This window comes from Capricornis sumatraensis, chromosome 9, assembly GCF_032405125.1.
Source record: "Capricornis sumatraensis isolate serow.1 chromosome 9, serow.2, whole genome shotgun sequence".
In the NCBI taxonomy this organism is placed as follows: Eukaryota; Metazoa; Chordata; class Mammalia; order Artiodactyla; family Bovidae; genus Capricornis; species Capricornis sumatraensis.
The window spans coordinates 8,166,870-8,176,514 of NC_091077.1; positions in this window are offsets into that span (position 1 = coordinate 8,166,870).

A 9,645-nucleotide genomic window follows, 5' to 3' on the forward strand; every position below is an offset into this window, starting at 1 on the left:
AGTTGGCAAAAGAGTCTTTGCAGATGTGATTAAGTTACGGATCTCAAGACGAGACCATCCTGGATTACCCAGATGGCCTCTAAATCCAATGACAAGTATCTTGTAGGAGAAAGCTGACAAGATATAAACACAGAGGAGGAGGAGGATGGAGGCAGAAATTGGAATAAAACAGCCCCAGCTGAGGAATGGAGCCACCAGAAGCTAGAATAAACAAAGAAGTATTCTCTCCTTGAGGGTGGCATGTGCAAATGCTCTGGGGTGAGAGACAACATGGCATGTTCAAGAAACTGCATAGTTTGGAGAAGTTCCATATGATATATAAGATACAACAAATTTAGATATAAGAAATAACAAAACAGACACTTTCTTGAAGTCCAGAGAGTCAGTTTTGCAGATCAGCCTGTGGTTCAACTATTCAGCTCTATCATTGTTGTTTGAAAGCAGCCACAAACAATACATAAACAGATGGTCATGAATGTGTGCCAATAAGATTTTATTTCTGGGCACATGAAACTTGAATTTCATATAATTTTCACATGGCATGAGACAATTGTCCTCTCTTCCCACTCCTGTCATTAAACAAATGGAAAATCCATTCTTAGCTCAGGGGTTGCACAAAATCAGGTGACTCTAGCTTAAGAAATAGAACATTTCCAATGCTTGAAAGATTCCTGCACCCTCCACCAGTTATGTTCCAAGCATGATTTTACATCTCATCTTCAGAATTCTCTTTATCTGTGTTTTTTTTTTTTTCTGTGTGTGTCAGGGGTTTGTTATCAAACCAAACTTGAGTATGCTCACCAGCACACAAGTAGTCAGTCTACTGACACCAAGTTAGGTCAAAGGAAAGTGCTGTGTTTATTGCAGTTACCAAGTGAGGAGTCTGGGCAGCTAATGCTCAACAGACCCAAGCTCCCCAATGTCTTTCAGGGAAAAGTTTTCAAGGACGGGATGAGGGAGAGGGTTTCAGGGTACATGATCAGTTCACAGGCATTCTTCTGGGTGACTGATGGTGAAATAATCACGAGTCAACATGATCAGCCTTCTGGTTCCAACTGATCTGTGGGTCTATGTTTGGGATCAACATACTGTTAACTCCTTCCTCCTGAATGGGGGTTTCAGTATCTGCAAAACAGCTCAAGAATATGGCTCAGAATATTATCTATAATCCTTGAGAATGAACTGAAAGTCTCTGACTTATTTTGGGCTTCCCAGGTGGTGCAGAGGTAAAGAATCCACCTACCAATGCAGGAGACACAAGAGACGCAGGTTTGATCCCTGGGTCGGGAAGATCCCCTGAAGAAGGAAACGGCAATCCACCCTAGTATTCTTGCCTTGAAAATTCCATGGAGAGAGGAGCCTGATGGGCTACAGTCCATAGGGTCACAGAGAGTCAGACACGACTAAGCAACTGAGAACACATCATTATCTCGTCTTGCTTGACTGTTTTTCTTTGGTTCTGCATTTGCTCGCTTTTCTGATTAAATGTGCTCTTTGGAACTTGGGGAAGGCCTGGAAGACTAAGGTTTTTCTACAAACAAGAGGCAGGCAGAGGACATGAAAGTGGCCCCCTTTTGCCATATGAAAACACAAGAACTCAGCTATTCACAGACTAGGAAGAGTGCTCACTAGCCAGCGGATCTGCTGACAACCTGATCTTGGACTTCCCGGCCTCCAGAATTGTAGGAAATAAATGTTGCTTAAGGAGCCCAGTCTGGGATAATTTGTTATAGCAGCCCAGTCTGATTATGGTAGATTTTTATTGAGGAAATGTGAATACTTGAGGGATGCTGAGATGCCCATTTGTGAGGTGGCACAGAGTTTGATAAAAACTGTTTTGGTTTTACCTAGTTAATTGTACTGTTCATTTTTTCTATTAATTATCAGATTTGGGGATTCAGAGTCCTAAAAATCATCCAGTCCAGGGCTGTCAAACTTTTCCTTCAAAACGCTAAAGAGTTCATATTTTCAGCTGTGCAGGGCGGCCTCTTTTGAAATTACTCCACTCTGCTGTTATAGCTCCAGAAGAGACCATAACGATGTGTAAACATATGAGTATGGCTCTGTGCCAATAAAACTTTATTGACAAACACAGGCAGTGGGCTTAATTTGGCCTGTGATATAGTTTACCTACCCTTGACTGGTCCAGCATTTTCACTTAAAAGCAGCTAATGCTTTTAAGCTTGGGTCTGTTGAGCATTAATGCCCATTTACTCTCAGAACTCATTCTCAGGCCTGCCGAACATCTTGTCTTGGTGCCTTCACTTTTCTCTCTCAGCTGGCTTCTATGGGCTCAATTAGGTGCTTGTATCCTCCACTAATTAAGCTGGGACTTTTCCCAGATACCTCCAGGCAGGTACCAATGAGAAAGTGCAAAATAAACACGGTTTTAACCGCCCACGTCAGTGGTAACTGTTGATAATAGCCTTATCTTGGGTAAGCACTTGCTCAAGATTCTGCCAGCTCTTCCCGTGTGTGTATCTTATGCTTCCCTAAAGGGACTGAGAGTCGTGAAGAGGACAGGGCCGCTCTCTCGGAATGAGACAGGCGTGGATTTCAATTCTGTGCCCACTGTCAGCTCCATGTGACTGATGTCAAGTCACTTAGCCACTGAACCTAATTTTTTTCCCTTAGAATGTAAGCCACTTCAAAAAACATACTGTTTAGAAAATACCTGCTTATGTGCTTCAGTTCAGTTCAGTTCAGTTCAGTCACTCAGTCGTGTCCGACTCTTTGCGACCCGATGAATCGCAGCACGTCAGGCCTCCCTGTCCATTACCAACTCTCGGAGTTCACTCAGACTCACGTCCATCGAGTCAGTGATGCCATCCAGCCCTCTCATGCTCTGTCGTCCCCTTCTCCTCCTGCCCCCAATCCCTCCCAGCATCAAAGTCTTTTCCAATGAGTCAACTCTTCGCATGACGTGGCCAAAGTACTGGAGTTTCAGCTTTGTGCTTGGCATGTTGCAAGTGCTTAGCAGAAGATTCTAGGTGTAACTGTGGTTTGCATTTGCTTACGAGAAATAGTGGATAGCTTCTAAAGGGACCCCTGTGGGTCCCTGCACCTGGTGTCCATGATTTTGTATAATTCCCACCCTTGATTCTAGGGTTCTTGGAATTTTCTTTGAATGAACATGATACAACAAAAGTGATTGGATGTGATTCCTCAAATTTTTAAATATAGAATTACCATATGATCTGAAACTTCCCTATGAGTGCTTTCCTGGTGTCTCAGTGTTAAAGAATCCGCTTGCCAATTCAGAAGACTCAAGAGACACACATTCGATTCCTGGGTCAGGAAGATCCCCTGGAGTAGGAAATGGCAACCCACTCCAGTATTCTTGCCTGAAAAATTCGATGGACAGAGGAGCCTGGTGGGTTACAGTCCATAGGGTCGCAAAAAGTCGGACATGAGCACACGCATGCATCAGGACGTCCACTTCTTGGTATATCTCCAAAAGAATACTGAAGAAAACTTTGTAGAAGTTCCATATCTTAATTATGGCAGTAATTACGTGAGTGTATCCATTTTTCAAAGCTGATTTTTAAGTGGTACACTTAAAATGGGGATGAGAAGTGATGAAATGTCACTTCCAAGATTAGGCTCTCAAAATCTATGACCCAGAAATTCCACTCAAAGGTACATAACTCAAATTCGGAAAACAGGTAGTCGAACTGATCTTTATAGCAACACTATCTACAATAGGCAAAAGGAGGAAACAACCCAAGTGTTCATCTGTGGATGAACAGGTAAACAACATGTGTCATACTACTCAGCCATAAAGAGCAACAAAGTTCCAGTCTACATTACAACGGGGATGAAGCTAAAAACATCGTGAAAACGTTAATCTACGTGAAAGAGACCAGACACAAAAGGGTACATATTGTGTGATTCCATTTATAACACAGGCAAATCCATGGAGTTGGAAAGCGGATTGGTGGTTGCCCAGGGATGCAGAGTTAGGTATGGGGAATGACTGCTAATGGGCATGAGGTTTCCTTTTAGGGGGATGACAATGTCTTGCAACTAAATAGAAATTATGGGTATAATGTATTGTGATTGTATTAAGTGCCACTGAACTGCTTACTTTAAAGTGGTTAGTTAAAACTAACTAACCACTGCTAAGTCACTTCCGTCCTGTCCGACTCTGTGCGACCCCAGAGACGGCCTCCTACCAGGTTCCCCCGACCCTGGGATTCTCCAGGCAAGAATGCTGGGGTGGGTTGCCATTTCCTTCTATGTTATGTGAATTTCACCTCAATTAAAAAAAAACAAAAACTGCAACTTCCATTTTGCTAACAGGAAAGATGCTGGCTTTGATGAATTATGCTGGATTGAAGAGGCTCTCATGGGTGAGAAACTGAGGGCAACTTCCTGCCAACAGCCAGTAAAGAACTGAGGTCCTCAGTCCAACAGACCACAAGAAACAAAGCTCTCCCAACAACCATGTGGGCTTGGAAAGCAGATTCTTCCCCAGTCAAGCCTTAGGATGAGACCACAGCCTCATCACCCTTAGTTAATTCTTAATATAGCCCATTGTAGAGGCAAGATGCTTGAATTTCAAAAGGTGCACTTCTGGTGGTGAGGTGGATAAGAATCCACCTGCCAATGCAGGGGACACAGGTTTGATCCCCGGTCTGGAAAGATCCCACATGCAGTGAACCAACTAGGTCCGTGAGCCACAGCTACCGAGGCTGAGCGCTGCAGCTACCGAGGCTGAGCGCTGCAGCTACCGAGGCTGAGCGCTGCAGCTACGGAGGCCCTCGTGCCCTGGAGCCTGTGCTCTGCAACAAGAGACGCTGCAGTGAGTAGCCCCCACTGCCACAGCTAGAGAAAGCCTGCCCAGAGCAGTGCAGGCCCAGTGCAGCCAAAAATTATATTAAAAAAATAAGCTTTAAATAAAAGTAATAACAATTTTTTTAAAAAGGAGATAAATTCATTGGCTTCAGGTCACACTTTCACCAAGTTTCTCTGAGACTGAACCCCTGTTCATGCCACCTAACATCTGTTGGAGGTACAAACACCTAATGTACTTTGCTTGATCAATGTTCTTTTGATCCCTCTTTCCCTTTCTTAGGTGAAGAGTGGGTAGAGGTATCACTTCATGGTTTGACAGACAAGATTTTGCAGGTTTCTCCCCACTGGAGGTCCACCAGTGTTTCAGCAGTACTTTTTCACAAAAGCCAAAAGGTAAAAGCAACCCATAGTTTTCATCAATGGATGAGTGGATAAGTAAAATGTGGTATGTCCATGTGCATGTTCAGCTGTGTCTGATTCTATGTGACCCCATGGACTCTAGCCGGCCAGGCTTCTCTGTCCGTGGAGGTTCTCCAAGCAAGAATACTGGAGTGGGTTGCCATTTCCTGCTCCAGGGGATCTTCCCAACTCAGGGGTTGAGCCCATGTCTCCTAAGCCTCCTGTATGCAGGTGGATCCTTAACTACTGAGCCACCAGGTACGTCCGTACAAAGGAATAATATTTATCCTGAAAAAGGCAGGAAATTCTGACCCACGCTACAACATGGATGAACCTCGAAGACATCGTGCTAAGTAAAATAAGCCAGCCGGCAAAGGACAAATACTGTATGATCCCACTCCTGTGAGGCCCCTAGAACAGCCAATGTCTTAGAGAAAGAAAGTAGAATGGTGGGTGCCAGGGCTGGGGGTGGGAAATGGGATGTTCGTGCTTAATGAGGATGGAGTTTCAGCGTAAGAAGGTGAGCAAGTTCTGGAGATGGACAATGGTGATGATTGTATGACAATGTGAGTGTACTTAACGCCACTGAACTGTGTACTTAAAAATTATTAAGATGGTGGGAATTCCCTTGTGATCTCAGCTTTCATACTGAGGGTGTAAGATCCCCAAAGCTGCCCAGTGCAGCAAAAAAAAAAAAAAAGGTTAAGATAGCAAATTTCATGTTGTATATTTTACAATAATGATAATACCATGTTGTACATTTGACAGTAATAATAACAATACCATGTTGTGTATTTTACAGCAATAATAAAAAAAATGTGTATTTTACAATAATGACACCATGTTGTGCATTTTACAATAATAATAATACCATGTTGTGGATTTTATAATAATGATAATAGTGATGGAGGCTTCCGAGGTGGCGCTCGTGGTAGAGAACCTGCCTGCCAATGCAAGAACGACAGGAGCCGTGGGTTTGATCCCTGGGTTGGGAAGATCCCCTGGAGCAGGAAATGGCAACCCACTCCAGTATTCTTGCCTGGAGAATCCCCAAGGACAGAGGAGCCTGGCGGGCTACGGTCCAAAGGGTTGCAAAGAGTTGGTCACGACTGAGCAACTGAGCATACACAGAATAATAGTAATAGCAATCAAAGAACTTTCCTCTCAAGACCAAAGGAATTATGGAGCCTGACTCCTGCTGCTAAAATTACTCTGGACTTGAGAGTCGGCCGTCGGAGTTGCCGCACTACCCCAGATGGCAGAGGCAGCTTGCCCAGCCAATCATCCCCCAGCCAGCCGGTGGCTTGTCCATCCCCCTCCCAAAATAGGCCTAGAGGCTATTTTGGTACAATCTGTTCTCTCATAAAATGAGATCCCAGAACATTCGAGCTGGACTGCAGGGAGCTGGCTTGCTACCAGCACCTGGCAGGCACTAGACGAGCCAGAGCAGACTCTCTCTGGGGACTCTACAGAGCTGGCCTTGTGATCCAACCGTGGTGGCTCCTGCTGGTAGTCCTAGGAAGAAACTGAGAGTCTGAGAAGGGGGTTCACACGCCCAAAGCCATGCATCCTTGAAGGTGAAAAGACAGGATAAGAACAGGTCTGAGAAGCTTCCGAGCCTATTCTGGTTTTCCTTTTCTTTTGGATGAAGTAGAATTCTCAGCATAGGTCCTGTGAGTTTTGACCATGATCAAGAATCGGGACAGTGCTGCCACCCTCTCCCCCTGAAATGCCCCTTGTCCCTTTGAAGACAACCTCTCCTCCCCCTCCTAGACCCTGGAACTCACCGATCTGTTTTCTGTCTCTATGGGTTTGCCCTTCCTATAGCATCCTGTGGGGCTTCCCAGGGGACTCAGTGGTAAAGAATCTGCCTGCCGATTCAGGAGACACAAGAGTCGCAGGTTTGATCCCTGGGTCGGGAAGATCCCCTGGAGAAGGAACTGGCAACCCACTGCAGTATTCTTGCCTGGGAAATCCCATAGAACTGACAGGCTACAGTATATGGGGTCACAGAGAACTGGACACAACTTAGCGACTGAAAAACAACATAACATCCCACAAAGGGAGTGTGCAGGATGCGGCCCGAGTCCGACTTCTTTCAGTGAACACATGCATACGTGATTCATCCACACTGCTGCATGTGTCAAAAGTCCGTTCCTTTTCTTGGCTGAGTAGTTTTCCATTGCGCGATGGAGTCATTGTGTGATGCTCACTCACTCACCAGCTGAAGGGTATTTGGGATATTTCCAGGTTTCGGCGATTACCCAAAGCAGCCACTATAAATATTTCTTGTGTGAACCTGAGTTTTTGCTCTATATGGGCAGTGATGTTAAATTTTATACGAAACTACTGTCTTCTGTCTTCCACTAGTAAGGCACAAGCATTCCAGTGGTGCCAAATCCTTACCAGCAATCTGGCATTTTGAGTTACTTTTATTTTACTCACTCTAAACAGTGTTGTATTCGTTTGCTAGGGCTGACTTAACGGAACACTATTCACAGTCTGAACACTGAGCACAGTTCAGTCGCTCAGTCATATCCGATTCTTTGCGACCCCATGGACTGCAGCACTCCAGGCTTCCCTGTCCATCACCAACTCCCAGAACTTGCTCAAACTCATGTCCATCAAGTCGGTGATGCCATCCAACCATCTCATCTTCTGTTGTCCCCTTCTCCTCCTGCCTTCAATCTTTCCCAGCACCAGGGTCTTTTTCCAGTGAGTTGGCTCTTCGCATCAGGTAGCCGAAGTATTGGCACTTCAGCATCAGTCCTATAGATAGGGTGACTTCACATAAATTTGTTTTCTGACAGTTCTGGCAGTGAGACATCAAGGCGTCAGCAGCACACTTCGTTTCTGCCGAGGCCTCTCTCCATTCCCTGTGGAAGGCCATCTTCTCCTTGAGGCCTCGCAGGGTCTTTTCTCTGTGCATGACTGTGTTCTAATGTTTTATATGGGCGCTAATGTCATACATCTATTCTCCTTGGTGAACTGTCTGTTCAAATCTTTTGATCATTTTTTTATCAAGTTTTTTATTTAAGTTTGTTTTACAGCTTTATTGAAATGCAATTGATATATAGCTAACTGCAGAGTAGGGCTTCCCAGGTGGCTCAGTGGTAAAGAATCCGATTACCAATGCAGGAGACTCAAGAGACCCAGGGCTTCGTTCCCTGGGTTGGGAAGATCCCCTGGAGAAGGGCATGGTCAACCACTCCAGTATTCTTGCTTGGAGAATCCCATGGACAGAGGAGCCTGGCAGGCTACAGTCCATGGGGTCACAAAGAGTCAGACACGACTGAAGCAACTTAGCACGCACACATGCACAACTGGTATATAGCCTCGTGAAACTGTCACCATAATCAGGAAGGTTAAGACCTCCATCGCCTGGAGTTTGCTTCTACGTCTTTGCCATCCCTCCCACCCCACCCCCATCTCTCTCTCTCTCCCAAGCACCCATGACTAGATGTTACTACAGATGAATTTGCCTTGTCTATGATTTTTTATGAAGGGGATCATCCCATATGCATACTTTCTGGTACAGCATTTTTCCCCCAACGATGCATTTGAGGCTCATTCATGTTATTGTTTGTCCCTTTTTATTACTGAGCACTTTTCATTCAATTTGTTTCTTTTTCTTTTTGGCCACACTGTGTGGCATGTGAGATCTTAGTTCCCCTATCAGGGAGCACACCCAAGCCCCCTGCTTCAGAAGCATGGAGTCTTAACCACTGCACCACCAGGGAAGGCCCCATTCACCTTTTGATGGAAATTTGTTTGTTGTTTCCAGTTTGAGGTTATTATTTAAAAGCTGCCATGTGTATGTCTTTGTGTGGACACATATTTTAATTTCTCCTGGACGAATACCTAACAGTGGAATGTCAAGGTTACACAGTAATTTTTAAAGAAACTGCCAAACTCTCTTAACTTTATTTTTTAAGAAACTGCCAAATGGTCTTCGAGAGTGGCTGCACCATTTTATACTCCCACCTGCCATGTGTGAGTTCCAGTTGCTCCATGTTCTTGCTAACACGTAGTGTGGCTGGTCTCCTTAATTTTAGTCCTCTAGCGGGTGTGAAGGGATATCTTTCCACCCATTCACCTGATGGCCAAGTATGTTGAGCATCTTTCACGTGTTTATCTCTGTGCCATCCTGAATGTTCTTTACGGCAAAATGTCCACCCAAATCCTTTGCTCATTTTTAAATTGAGTGGTTTCCTTGTTAGTGAGGCTTAAGAATTCTTCATATATGCAGGGTCCACTCCTGTTATCAGATGGGTGATTGTCAAAGATGTTTTCCTAGTCTGTGGCTTGACTTGCATTAACTGGGTTTTGCACAGACTCTTAGCTGCAAATCCCAACCATTAATCCCATTACTCGTCCAACCTATTTTGAAGGGTAGTGATAGTCATCATCCTTTTTCCCAAGCAGCAAACAGGCTTAGAGAAGGGGAAG